General features: G+C 49.9%; 1 protein-coding gene across 4 annotated transcripts in view; it reads left to right on the top strand.

Annotated features, from left to right (window-relative positions):
• Positions 1-14,750, top strand: part of dnai7 (dynein axonemal intermediate chain 7) — a 184,643-nt gene that overhangs the window by 133,583 nt on the left and 36,310 nt on the right. The gene's annotated exons all lie outside the window — the stretch shown is intronic.

Below are 14,750 nucleotides of genomic sequence, written 5' to 3'. Positions count from 1 at the left end.
ACCCCCCAAGGGAGCATCCACCCCCCCAACTCTCCAAGTGCCCCCTAGCCCTCCCTCCCCCAACCCTGCCTTCACACCCCCTTACCCACCATTGAACCACACGTGTGGCTAATGCTATCCCCCTCTGTGTCTCCTCAGGAAAAGCTCTCCCACAATGAGTGGAAGAGGTCCCAGACCGGTAGAGGGGTGCCAGACATAAGAATCCTCATCTTTTTTGAGGAGCGGGTCCTGGAGGTGACTAGGGTGGCCGAGGACAGATAGGTCACTCAAGCAGAGGCTGGCAGACGCCGCAGATGTAAGGAAGCACCGGCTGCACCCGTCATCATGAGTAGTGATTGCCTTACAGAATGACCCATCGTCCCACTGACTACATGTCCATTCTCCTGCAGGTCCTCCAGCTGAAGGCGCCGGTCCATCCTGGGTGGCTCCCTCTCCTGACTCCGAGGAGAACACCTGGGAGGAGAGCTCCGAGGATGCCACCATGGTCACAGCGCAGCTGTTACCCCACCCCCACCAGCGCAGATACACACACCTCGGTGGGAAATGTTAGTGGTCAGGCTTCTGGGGCACAATCTGGTGAGCACCACACTGCTGCTGATGTACATCAGGTAGAGGCAGGAATTCCCAGGCGAGGCAGCAATCGGAGGGCTGCTGGATCCCAGGGCCCAGCTGGGTCCCAGACTGATGCTGAGCTTGTGGAAGTGGGTTACCCGGAGCTGATGGAGACAATAGGGAGCAGCTGGGACGTTCAGAGGGAGACCTGAGATCCAGCAGATCCATAGCAGCTTGGAGGAGTCCCAGAGGCTACAGGCATAGGAGATGGGGCCGGTAATGAGTGGCACCGAGACCAACACTGCGAGGGTAGCGACCGCAATGGAGAGCCTAGTGCACAACGTTGGCACCATGAGAGAAGGTATCCAAGGTGTTGTGCAGTCGGTGACGTCCATGGCTGAGGGCCTCAGTAGAATGTCCGACTCGCTGGGGGATGTCACCCAGCACCAGGCTGTCCTTGATGAGGTTCTGCATGACATGTCCCACTCTCAGATAGGCATGGCCAAGGCGCTGCGGAGCTTGTCCCAGTCGCAGGTGGATATGCCTGAGGTACTGCAGAGCATGTCCCAGTCACTGAGGAGCATCGCCGAGGGCGCCGACACCATGGTGCGGATCATGGGGAACCGGCAAGGCTGGCAGAGCCAGATGATGCAGGGGCAGCCGGAGCTTGAACCAGCTGCTCCTCCATCCCAAGGGGAACCCCAGGCCCCATGGCACTGATCGGGAGGAAGGGATGCTGAGTGCCAGGCCGGACCCGTCACATGGAGTGGCGACGGTGCACACCATCTCCCCCGAGTTCCACACCTCTGATAAGACCGCATCTCGAGGTCAGCACACGGGACAGGCGGCATTGCTGTGCATGTGCCACCAACAAGTGAGCCAGGGCCCTCCGGCCCCAGAGCTCCCAGATGTCGCCTGCCAGGGGCAGCTGGCTACCTCCACCTCTGATGTGCATCCGGGAAAAGACCAAAACATAGTGGTAGATCTAGGAGAGCCAGGCACGTTGAGGATCACTGAGACCACCGGGGTAGGGGGGGGTCTAGGTAGCGGGTGGGAAGGGGTGGGTTTGGGGGGGGGATTGCGCCATCGGAAGTGGGGTATTGTATAGCACATTAAACACCTTTTCGCAAAACCAGTATGATGCCTCTGTCTGCTATGTTGCACATTCTCCCCATGTCTGCGTGGTTCTCACCCCAAAACCCAAAAATGTGCAGGTTAGGTCGATTGGCCAGGCTAAATTGCAGCTTAATTGGAAAACAAATGAATTGGGTACTTTAAGTTTAAAAAAAAAAATTATGCCTCTGTCACTTTCTTCCGCAATGTGGGCTGACCCCCGGATCCTTTGTCCATCTCTCCAGGATTCCATCCCCCCCTCCCTGTGGTGCTCACCCACCCTCCGGCCGTGGACATGTTCCCGGAGCTGTGTCCCACCCCCTGGGTGTTTAGATGTTGCATGAGTTGTGTTGCCTTCCACAGTGTGCAAGCACAGTGTCCAGGCATCACGGTGTGATTGGGATGCTAGGCAATGCCTCCCACGTGCGACATGGCCTGCCCATCCACGGGAATCCACTTGGCATATGTCAAATGTTCACTTAACCCCGATTGCCAATTCCCTATTAGCAATAATCTTCAGCCGCACAGCCAGAGGCCTTGGCAGTCGGTGGGGATGATGGGTGATAAGTGGGGCAGACGGGCAGGGACAAAGGTTGCCCCCGGAATAAGCACACACGATCCAGGGGTTGGCATCGTAGTGCCAGGAGCGATTGCCCTCCAGTTGCCCCCCCCCCCCCCCCCCCCCCCCAGGAGTACTAATTGGTGGCAGCATGAACAGCTGCTGGGGAGCTGCGAATGACAGGAGGCCGTTGGATATGGGGTGGCTCTCGTTGATTGTATGGAAATGGGGTTTAAGTGGTGATAATTGGTTTCTCGCCACCTTACGGCGAGATCCCGATTTCGCCTATGGGAGCAGGGCGGTTGCATCGCAAACTGCTCGGTGCCCGGCGCGGATCTCGTCTTTGGCCTCCCTCGCTATTCACTGGCCTCGTTACGCTTGAGCGAGAGTGCAATGCGGCCGGAGAATCGCGTCCTACATTTAACATATATCCGCATCATTTCTCACCTGATCAGTGTATTTACATCTCTCAGTGTATTTACAACTCTCCTGAAGTTAATGTTTTTGAACATTCTATTGATTATTGGAATGTAAAAACAACTTGACACTTAATCCTGTTAAAATCGTATTTTCGTACTCTAGAACCTCTGTTGATCTTGAAGCGTATGCAACAGACACTTTGATCTGATAAGATTGATCAATGGCATAAAGCTTAAAAGTTGTCCCAGAAGAAGTGACAAGGGAACGTCAGATTGAGTTTTTGTGAAAGTATCTCTCAAAGGTTAAATTTATTTTACTAGAAATACAATTTACTAATTCTATGGTACATGGAGCACATTGCTCTGTGTATTGCCATATAATCCTTGGAAGGGCCTGTATGTCTTAGAGTTAGACTCCTGTTGCACAGCAAGCTCCACACTAATTGCACAGCATTGCCTGCTTTCAGTAATCAGGCCAGTCTGTATAATTGAGAATGTCCCACTTTAATGTTTTAGAGCATATACAGAGAACATAGAACATACAGTGCAGAATTAGGCCATTCGGCCCTTTGAGTTTGCACCGACCCACTTAAGCCCTCACTTCCACCCTATCCCCATAACCCAATAACCCCATCTAACCTTTTTGGTCACTAAGGGCAATTTATCATGGCCAATCCACCTAACTTGCACGTCTTTGGACTGTGGGAGGAAACCGGAGGACCTGGAGAAAACCCACGCACACACGGGGAGAACGTGCAGACTCCGCACAGATAGTGACCCAGTGGGGAATCGAACCTGGGACCCTGGCACTGTGAAGCCACAGTGCTGTCCACTTGTGCTACCGTGCTGTCCACCTTCACAGCATCAGCCAATTCACCATTGAAGGATTCCGTTGTGGTGGGATGTATTGAATGGTGGCTTCCTTGGTCGCCATGTGGCAGGGTGCTGTAAATTAGGGTTGGGGGGGTTTTTGAAGGATAGACAACTCCACCCTAAACAAGAACAAAGGATGCAGAAACCCTCAGCAGGTCTGCCAGCATCTATCGGGAGAGTTTCTTTCCTGATAGATGCTGGCAGACCTGCTGAGTTTTTCCGATGTCCCCTCTTCCTGTTTCAGATTCCAGCATCACACGATTTTGCTTATTCTACGCTGAACACCCTGCCACTGTGCTCGACAACTGATTATTCATCAGGAGAAGTCCTTCTGGCCTCCATTTCGAGAGGGTGTCCTGGATGCCCAGTGAATTACAGGCCAGTGAATCTCACATAAGTGGTAGATAAATTATTGGAAAAAGTTCTGAGGGAATTAATCTCCTCTCGGAGAGGCAAGGATTAATCAAGGAAAGTCAACATGGCTTTGTCAGGGGGAGCTCATGTCCAACAAATTTGACTGAATTTTTTGAGGAGGTGACTAGGTGTGTAAATGCGGGCCATGCAGTTTATGTAGTCTACATGGACTATAGTAAGGCTTTTGACAAGCTCCCTCATGGGAGACTGATCAAGAAGGTAAGAACTTTGGGATCCAGGGCAATTTGGCAAACTGGATGTAAAATTGGTTTAGTGGCAGGAGGCAAAGGATAATGGTCGAAAGTTGGTTTTGTGACTGGAAGCCTGTGTCCAGTAGTGTACCATAGGGGTCGGTACTGGGTCCCATGATATTTTTTAGTGTACATTAATGATCTAGACATGAATGTGGGAGGTATGATCAGTAAATTCACAGTTGACATGAAAATTGGTGGTGTGATAACTAGAGAGGAGGAAACTTCCGGTAGCGCCCTCGAGGAAGCAGGTCGCAGGTCAGAACGCTCCCGCCCGCGATGGGCAAACGGACCTTTTAAACGGACTTTTGCGGGACCTGGCGACCTGGTTAGGTTGAGGAGACGATAGGCTTCCCCCCAGGGTATGAGCAGCTGGACCAGAAGTGGTCGAGTGGAGCGGCAGGGCTCGAAGCGGGAGCAGCGGGGACCCCAGGCCAGGCAGTGAAACATGGTGGATGGCAGGGACCAGGGAGTAGAGGCTCACTGGCCAAGGGAGCAGCAGATGGAGTTTTTTAGGAACTGCTTCGCCGAATTGAAGAGGGACACTTTGGACCTGATGAGGGCGGTAATGGACCGAATGGTCGAGGCCCAGGCGGTCCAGGAGAAGGCGTTCAGGGAGGTCGAGGTGAAGCTCTCCAGCCAGGCGGACACGGTGGCGGAGCTGGAACACGAGGTGGAAGAGCTGAACTCCCGCCAGAGGAAGATGCAGGAGCAGCTTGAAGAGCTGGGGAACAGAGCTAGGAGGCAGAATTTGAGGATCGTTGGCTGCGAGGGGTCGGATGTGGGTGTATACGTGAAAGGTATGCTCGAGGCGCTGATGGGGCCGGGGGCCTTCCCCCGACCCCAGGAGTTGGATGGGGCGCATAGAGCCCTCACAAGGAAGCCCAGGATGGGCGACCGACCGAGGGCCTTGGTGGTCCGCTTTCACCGGCTTGTTGACAGGGACCGTGTGCTGCGATGGGCCAAGGCGGAGAGGAGCAGCAGATGGGAGAATTGTGAGGTGCGCATCTACCAGGACTTGGGAGCGGAGCTGGCCAAGAGGCGTGCAGGATTCATCAAGGTAAAGGCAGCCCTCTACAAAAAGGAGGTGAGGTTTGGAATGCTGTATCCTGCGAAGCTTTGGGTTACGTTTGAGGAACTCCACTACTACTTTGAGGCACCAGAACAGGTTTGGACTTTTATTAAAGAAAAGAAGCTGGACTTGAGCTAATGGGCACTTAGTTTTCTCAGTGCTGTACAGTGGCGGCGGTCTGTTAACCTAAATAGAACATAGAACATAGAACAATACAGCGCAGTACAGGCCCTTCGGCCCACGATGTTGCACCGAAACAAAAGCCATCCAACCTACACTATGCCATTATCATCCATATGTTTATCCAATAAACTTTTAAATGCCCTCAAATGTCTCTGACTAGGTGTGGACTTTTATTAAAAGAAGAAGCTGGACTAGAACTAAAGGACTCTGGGCTCTCAGAACTTTTGTGTGACGGCGGTTTGTTAAATTATCCTGTACTGTAATGTTCTATCCAAGATTGTTTTCAGCCGGGACAGAGAGCGGGGGCTGGAGGGCGCATTGTGTAGGGTGTTTTGGGGGAATAGCATCGAGTGGGGGGGGGGTTTAGAGAGAGAGGGGCCCTGCAGAGGGGGCCCTGCGCTTGGTACCTTTTGGCGGGAGATCGGGGCCTCGGAGAGGGGGATGGGCTAGGGGCTGGTTAAGGGACTTGAAAGGGCACGGTGAGATACAATCAGATTAATGGGTCCTTGGTGTGTGGGGGGAGGGCCCGAGTGCTCGGGTGGGAGACAGACAGGCGCCAAGGGCAGGGGTCAGCATAGCTAGCGTAGGTCAGGGGTCCCCAGGGAGAGTAGGAGGAGGGGCCGGCTAGGGCCAAGCGCAGGGCTGGCTGGCAGGTCAGGCCTCGGGGGGTAGGGGAGGTTAGAGGGGGGGCAGCCGGGAAGGAGAGCAGAGGAGACTTAAGTGGGCAAGGGAGGGGGGGGGGTGTCTAGGGATCCCCCGGGGGAGAAGGTCGCTTGCAGACTCTCAGGGAACAGCGCAGGAAACCGACAGCAGCAGCACCCGACGGAGGGCAGGGGGGGGGGGGGGGGGGGGGGTTAGAGTCACGTTAGTTTAGTTGAACACGTGGGGCATGGCAAACAGAGCTGACAGGGGAAGTGCTTTATTAACATGTTTATTCTTTCCCACTGTTTGTTTTCACTATGTTGAGGCTCTTTGCCTAGGGCCTGTTCTCTCTCTGGAAATGTTACAAATTTGTTTTAAATAAAAAAATTAAAAAAAACAAAAAAACTGAAGAGGAGGAAAGCCTTAGATTACAGGATGATAGAGGTCAGATGGGAAGAACAGTGGCAAATGGAATTTAACCCTGAAAAGTGTGAGGTGATGCATTTTGGCAGGACTAACGAGGCAAGGAAAAAGAGAATGAACAGTAAGACGATAGGAAGTACAGAGAACCAGAGGGAGCTTGCGGCCGCATGTCCAAAGATCCCTGAAGGCAACAGAACACAAGTTGATTAGGACGACATATGGGATAGTTGCCTTTTATAGCCGAGGCATAGAATATAAGAGCAGGGAGGTTATGATGAAGCTGTATAAGACGCTTGTTAGGCCACAGCTGTGTGCAGTTTTGGTCACTACTATAGGAAGGATAGTAAGAAGTCTTACAACACCAGGTTAAAGTCCAACAGGTTTGTTTCGATGTCACTAGCTTTCGGAGCGCTGCTCCTTCCTCAGGTGAATGAAGAGGTATGTTCCAGAAACATATATATAGACAGATTCAAAGATGCCCAACAATGCTTGGAATACGAGCATTAGCAGGTGATTAAATCTTTACAGATCCGGAGATGGGGTAACCCCAGGTTAAAGAGGTGTGAATTGTGTCAAGAAAGGACAGTTGGTAGGATTTCACAGGCCAGATGGTGGGTGATGAATGTAATGCGACCTGAATCCCAGGTCCTGGTTGAGGCCGCACTCGTGTGCGGAACTTGGCTGTAAGTTTCTGCTTGGCGATTCTGCGTTGTTGCGCGTCCTGAAGGCCGCCTTGGAGAACGCTTACCTGGAGATCAGAGGCTGAATGCCCTTGACTGCGTAAGTGTTCCCCGACTGGAAGGGAACATTCCTGCCTGGTGATTGTCACGCGATGTCCGTTCATTCGTTGTCGCAGCATCTGCATGGTCTCGCCAATGTACCACGCTTCGGGACATCCTTTCCTGCAGCGTATGAGGTAGGCAACGTTGGTGGAGTCGCACGAGTATGTACCGCGTACCTGGTGGGTGGTGTTCTCACATGTAATGGTGGTATCCATGTCGATGATCTGGCACGTCTTGCAGAGATTGCCATGGCAGGGTTGTGTGGTGTTGTGGTCACTGTTCTGAAGGCTGGGTAGTTTGCTGCAAACAATGGTTTGTTTGAGATTGCGCGATTGTTTGAAGGCAAGTAGTGGGCGTGTGGGGATGACCTTGGCAAGATGTTCATCTTCATCGATGACGTGTTGAAGGCTGTGAAGAAGATGTCGTAGTTTCTCCACTCCGGGAAAGTATTGGACGACGAAGGGTATTCTGTCGGTTGTGTCCCATGTTTGTCTTCTGAGGAGGTCGGTGCGGTTCTTTGCTGTGGCGCATTGGAACTGTCGATCGATGAGTCGAGCGCCATATCCCGTTTGTACAAGGGCATCTTTCAACGTCTGTAGATGTCTGTTATGCTCCTCCTCGTCTGAGCAGATCCTGTGTATACGGACACGACGGACTTCCTACAGAAACTCAGCACCCATGGACCAGTTGAACCAGGAACATTCCTCATCACAATGGACGTCTTGGCACTCTACACCAGCATCCCCCATGACGACGGCATTGCTGCAACAGCCTCAGTACTCAACACCGACAACTGCCAATCTCCAGATGCAATTCTGCAACTCATCCGCTTCATTCTGGATCACAACGTCTTCACCTTCGACAAGAAGTTCTTCATCCAGACGCACGGAACAGCCATGGGGTCCAAATTCGCACCCCAATATGCCAACATCTTCATGCACAAGTTTGAACAAGACCTACTCACCACACAGGACCTTCAACCGACATTATACACCAGATACATCGATGACATTTTTTTCCTTTGGACCAACGGCGAAGAATCACTGAAACGACTACACGATGACATCAATACGTTCCATCCAACCATCAGACTCACCATGGACTACTCTCCAAAATCAGTTGCATTCTTGTACACAACGGACAGAATACCCTTCGTCGTCCAGTACTTTCCCGGAGCGGAGAAACTACGACATCTTCACAGCCTTCAACACGTCATCGATGAAGATGAACATCTTGCCAAGGTCGTCCCCACACCCCCACTACTTGCCTTCAAACAACCGCGCAACCTCAAACAAACCATTGTTTGCAGCAAACTACCCAGCCTTCAGAACAGTGACCACAACATCACACAACCCTGCCATGGCAATCTCTGCAAGACGTGCCAGATCATCGACATGGATACCACCATTACACGTGAGAACACCACCCACCAGGTACGCGGTACATACTCGTGCGACTCCGCCAACGTTGTCTACCTCATACGCTGCAGGAAAGGATGTCCCGAAGCGTGATACATTGGTGAGACCACGCAGACGCTGCGACAACGAATGAATGGACATCGCGCGACAATCACCAGGCAGGAATGTTCCCTTCCAGTTGGGGAACACTTCAGCAGTCAAAGGGCATTCAGCCTCTGATCTCCGGATAAGCGTTCTCCAAGGCGGCCTTCAGGACGCGCGACAACGCAGAATCGCCGAGCAGAAACTTATAGCCAAGTTCCGCACACATGAGTGCGGCCTCAACCGGGACCTGGGATTCAGGTCGCATTACATTCATCCCCCACCATCTGACCTGCGAAATCCTACCAACTGTCCTGGCTTGACACAATTCACACCTCTTTAACCTGGGGTTACCCCATCTCCGGATCTGTAAAGATTTAATCACCTGCTAATGCTCGTATTCCAAGTATTGTTTGGCATCTTTGAATCTGTCTATATATATATGTTTCTGGAACATACCTCTTCATTCACCTGAGGAAGGAGCAGCGCTCCAAAAGCTAATGACATCGAAACACACCTGTTGGACTTTAACCTGGTGTTGTAAGACTTCTTACTGTGCTGAACCCAGTCCAACGCCGGCATCTCCACATTATGGGAAGGATGTGATTGCACTGGAGAGGGTGCAAAGGAGATCCACCATGATGTTGCCTGGGCTAGAGCGTTTAGCTATGAAGAGAGGTTAGGCTGGGGCTGTTTTCCTGAGAGCAGAGACGGCTGAGGGGGGACCTGATTGGGTACATAATTATGAAGGCATAGAAAGGGTAGATAGGAAGAAAACGTTCCCTCTAGTAAACGGGTCAATAATCAGGGGGCATAGATTTAAGGTAAGGGGCAGGAGATTTAGAGGGAATTTGAGGAAAAACCGTTTCGCCCAGAGGGTGGTGGGAATCTGGAACTCACTGCCTGAAAGGGTGGTAGAGACAGGAACCCTCAACATTTAAGAAGCATTTAGATGAGCACTTGAAATCCCTTGACATATAAGACTGCAGACCAAGTGCTGGAAAGTGGGATTCGAATAGATAGGTGCTTGATGGCCAGCACAGACACGATGGGCTGAAAGGCCTCTTTCTGTTCTGTAAGGCTCTATGACTCCAAAGCTTGGTTGGTGGCTGCAGCTCAGCCCAACTTTAATACACTACACTAACTATAGCTAATTAATGTGCATTTCCAGTTTGTCACATCGTACACTGTGTCCCATTTCAGATGTAATATCTTGGCCTCACGGTTTCTTCTTTATCTTACGTAGTGGCAGACACAGCACATGATGGAGTCTGTTTCCTAGGCTAGGTTTTCCCTGGAAAGGGATGCCAGCCTGCCTCCAGATGCTACAGATGTATCAAGTCTGTATCAAGTATGGCTGACCAGGAAATTCTCCTACTCTTACTGCCTGCCATTGGTGTATATTGGAAGGATTTATAGATTGACAAGCAATTTATTTGGCCACGTGATGAACACACCTTCCTTGGCCACCAAATCATGGGTCGAACTCCAACCTGGAACGTCTGGTCGCAGATGCCACAGGGACCTCGACACTTTGAGGGTTGGCTCTCCGGGGACAAAGGTTACCCCCAGAATACCTGGTTAAAGATGGAAGAGGCATGGTTTCCTATGGGCTTTGAAGTTTGAAACTACTTTTTCATGAACTCAATCTAAAGTTAATGACATTACAAACTACACATTGGAGAAAGAATGTAACCAAAGCTGCAATTACTACTTGTGCCATCCACAAACAACAGACACCAGTGCAACAGCAGCAAGAGAATCACTAACCTCAGTGAATATTTCTCCAGAGCCCAAAGCATGTGTGCTTGTAATTTAATGCTGACTGGTGTATTGGTCAGCCATCATTGTCACAAATGATGGGCATTTCCTGATGTTGCAGATGTGAAAATAAAGGTGGCTCACTGTGGTGAGATTGTGTTAGAATTAATGCAACTGAAGATCCAGATGCGAGTTCATTCAGGGCCTAAATTTTGGACCCTTGAGTGACTTTGGGACATTGAAGAAAATTGAATGGATGCGATTTAGAGAAGGATCAATGAAACATATATTTACAGAAGTGAAAAGTCAGCACAATGAACGAACAGCTGTACCACCAATGTGCATTCAAAACTTCTTAATTTTTCTTACCTACTGCTATGCCTAGGTACAGCCCCAACATCTGCAGTAGTGGTGGAGGCAGTGTGCTGACTGCTATGTCCTGTTGTCTGAGATGACTTTGACAGGTGTCCTCTGGTGGCCCGAGGCCTTGAAGGCCGTAGCTTATGAAGGGTCTCCTGCTCAGGTGCAGGTGCACCCTCCTTGGCCTCACTTGCCAGAGTTGATGGGGTCACTGGCAGAGGGGAGTTGAAGAAGCGGAACATCCTTGGATTGTTCTGGGTGGATGCCCCAGGGTGCCTGGCTAGCACTCCTCCCTTTGGGTGCCCAATGGCCTCCCTGACCCCTTGAGGAAAAGGGGAACATGGAGGGAGGTTAAGGTATTCTGCCCTTCTCGCTCCTGCTGTAATGTAGCCATGGCTAGAATGATGGGGTGCAGGTCTGAGTGCAAATCCGGGAGAAACATCTTGACCTGGGTGTCCAAGGCCATCGTTCCAATGGAGGCTTCAATGCCTTCCATGCCGGAGCCATAACTGCAGACAGAACATGGAAGAACTTCTCCATTCTTTAGTCCACTCTGTGGACAACCTCTGACAACTCTGCCTGCTGTTCCCCTGCCTGTCTCTGCATCGCCAACATGTCTCACAGGATCAAGTCCAGCAGAAGCCTGGTCTCCAGTAATCCTCCAAGTGTCGGAAACCTTGGGCTCTTCCAGCTGTGAACCCCTGTCTGTGAGGTTATCACCAGATTGTGAACCTGAGCCTACTATGGAACTAGGTCCCACCAAGGTGCACATATCTACGCTGTATCCTCACAGGTGATCTGGGGGCTGGGTCTAAGTCTTCTGGTGGAGGAAGTCCTCCCTCTTTTTTTCTTACTGGTACTTGGAATGGAGAGAAGAGCGATTTAGCGATCGACTAGGCAGAATAAAATCATCACAGTCATTGCCTGCATTTTGTTGATGCACCCTTACTGACTTTTTGGGGAAGCCAATCTCTCCTGGCATGCAGGAAAAAACCCTCGTCATCAGGGAGCTCTGCAGCGTGATCTTCAAAACGTGACAGGGTCCGGATATCTGGGGATCCCCCTCTGATCATGGCTCGCTTTTTTTGTTATGTGCAATCTTATCCTGCATCAAGGCAGACCGATTGACTGTGAGTACAATGGATGAAAGAGTTGTCCAAAAGCATGCATTCCTGTTCTATCTGCTGAGCCCTCCCAAAAAGTGTTTGAAGTGCAGTTTGTGCAGGAACCTACATGAGATGGAAAGTTTATAGTGACTGCCTGACATTTGGTGCTAATCATGCAATACATCGCTATGGACTCTAGCCCTTAGACTGCCTGATGCCCTTGGGACAAGGTTAATTTACCCTGGCAGAGCACAGCAAATCATTCATCAATTTCCTGCTTTGCTGGATGGTCTTTTTCAGGGCACTAACCTCCCAAGTGACCTCCTCACAGGCCAGTGGGTCAGGTGGGAGGACCTCCTGTTCCCATTCCTTACGAGGAGGACTGCCTGCCTTTCCTGGATGGTCTGGAGGGGAATCCCCAGAAGGAGAATCCTTCTCTGAATGGGGCAGATGATTTCCTTCATTTGGATGCCATAGTTGTTTTGTCGCCATGGAATGATTGTCTGTTCTGGGGATGTTTACATACAGCATCAGGAACTTGGACCCCATGAGGTAATGGGGGGCAGGTGCCTTCCTACCAGCCCCCACCACAAGATTCACCGAGCTCCTCGCTGATGCATAACTAATGAGCTAAAAGATATAAGATTGCGCATGTTTAACTTGTCCATTGCCCAGTGTGAATCATGCTGACTTTCCCATCCACCACCTAACTTAGTCTTCAGAATGGAAAATTCTTCCTCTAAACTTTGTTTGCTCCTGTGGGCTGCTCTTTTCTCATCCCAAAACCTCCACAGCCTAGGAAGGAATAAGTGACCAGGAAGAAAATAGAAAGTGAGAAGAGAATCAAAGAGGGAGGAAAGTGGTGTCACTCAGGGATCTATTCTCTTTTCCACTATATTTACAAATTACTTGGATGAAGGAATAGATAGGTATATTTTCAAGCTTGCAAACAACACCTTAGAAGGCATAATAAGTAACATAGATGGCAGCAGAAAGGTACAGCATTGATAGATTAAGTGAATGGGAAAAATGTGGAAGGTGAATTCAATGTGGAGAAATGTCAGATCATCCATTTTGGACCTGGAATGACAAATCAGAATATCTTCCAACCGGCAAAAAGCTAGGTAATGGCACTCTGGCAATGCCAACTAGGAGCCCTGGCAGTGCCAACTGGAGTGCGAGTCCAAGGCGGAGTGCGAGGTACTGCCCTGCCCCCAACCACCCAGGGGGCTCCAATGGCCTCTGAGACCCCCAAGTGACCATCACGACCGGTGGAGACCAGTATTAATCGGTGCTCAGTTAAGGCCTTGCGGTGTGGCCGGTGTCTTCCGGGCACTGGATGAAAGCGGTGTCAAGATGGCCATGCATAATTGGATCGTGCCAGACCCCGTGAGTCAGGTGTCATGGGAGTATCCCTTTAAAAACGTTTTTGTCTTAACACATGGCTTTTGTGATGTCATTTTGTGGGTAGAGTTGAGCTGTGTCTGTGAGGTTTTTAAAATTTCATCTTCAGTTTTTGACTGCTCTGGACTCGAGGAGAATGAAGTGCTCCCTGTCTTTCTATATTTTCATTTTAAAAACTGTTGTGGCTGCCTGCTTTGATAACTTAATAGATATATTCAGGGAAAGCCAGTCTGATTCAAGTGAATGCAGAGTGTTGGGCCACGCCCTTGAAAAAAGGATTTTTTTGGTTTATTGGATTTTGTTATTGAATTGGAACAGTTCAGGGGAATTCATTAAGTGTTATACATAGATTACTGTAGCTCGGTGGTGTCTTTATGTTTGTAATTGATAAAAATTCTTGCGATGTGTGTGTGTGTGTATATATATATATTTATGTGTTAACTAAGTTCTTAGAACAAAGCTTGTTTTGATTAAAGTGTCTGGGAAGACTGATTAATCACACCTGAAGGGAAGGCTCTTGTGCTCATCCTAGCCAAATTCAACATAAAGGTTGTAGGTCAGGTGGACTTCATAATATATTTTGGAGTTTCTAAGGCCATAACACAGGTGATTCGTACAAGGTTTTGCACCTGACAAACTGGCAGGGGGGTGGGAGGGCAAACAGGCACGGGGGTGGGAGGGAACACCAGCAGCTAAGGGAACACAGCTGAGGACCCTTGCAACTGAGTGGGTTAATTGTCAGGGCGAGGTATGCAATCAGGAGGCAGGAATGAAACACAAATTGGTGTTCATGAAGCTGGGGTCTCTCTTGTGATTCACCAGTTGTGTCTGGAGTCATGCTTTCAGTTTTGGAAACTGTACTCGGGAAGAACAATTTGGCCTTGGTAGCCAATTCTGAGAACAGGTTGCACATACTATGCTTGCATTTCCTTAAATATAGACAATTAATCGGTGATATAATTGGAACATTTAAATTGATTAATGGATTTTATAAGGTAAATAGAGAGAAACTGTGTTTCCTCGATTGGGGGAGGTCAAGAAAAAGGAGACAGAATATTAAAATTAGAACAAGGCCTTTTAGGAGTGATGTCTGGGAAGTACCTTTTCACATGGAGAGTCATAAATATCTGGAACTCGCTCTCTCATAAAGCTGTTGAAGCTAGCTGGGGGACAATTGAAAATTTCAAAATTCGGATTGTTAGATATTTAAGGTATTAAAGATTTCAGAATCAAGGTGCATGACACTTGACTCACGGGGTCTGGCGCGATCCAATTATGCAAGGTGTATGGATGAAGTTAAGGTACATCCATAGAATCCCTACACTGCAGAAGGAGGC

This window comes from Scyliorhinus torazame, chromosome 13, assembly GCF_047496885.1.
Source record: "Scyliorhinus torazame isolate Kashiwa2021f chromosome 13, sScyTor2.1, whole genome shotgun sequence".
NCBI classification, from domain to species: Eukaryota; Metazoa; Chordata; class Chondrichthyes; order Carcharhiniformes; family Scyliorhinidae; genus Scyliorhinus; species Scyliorhinus torazame.
This window is presented reverse-complemented; position numbering and strand designations above follow the sequence as displayed.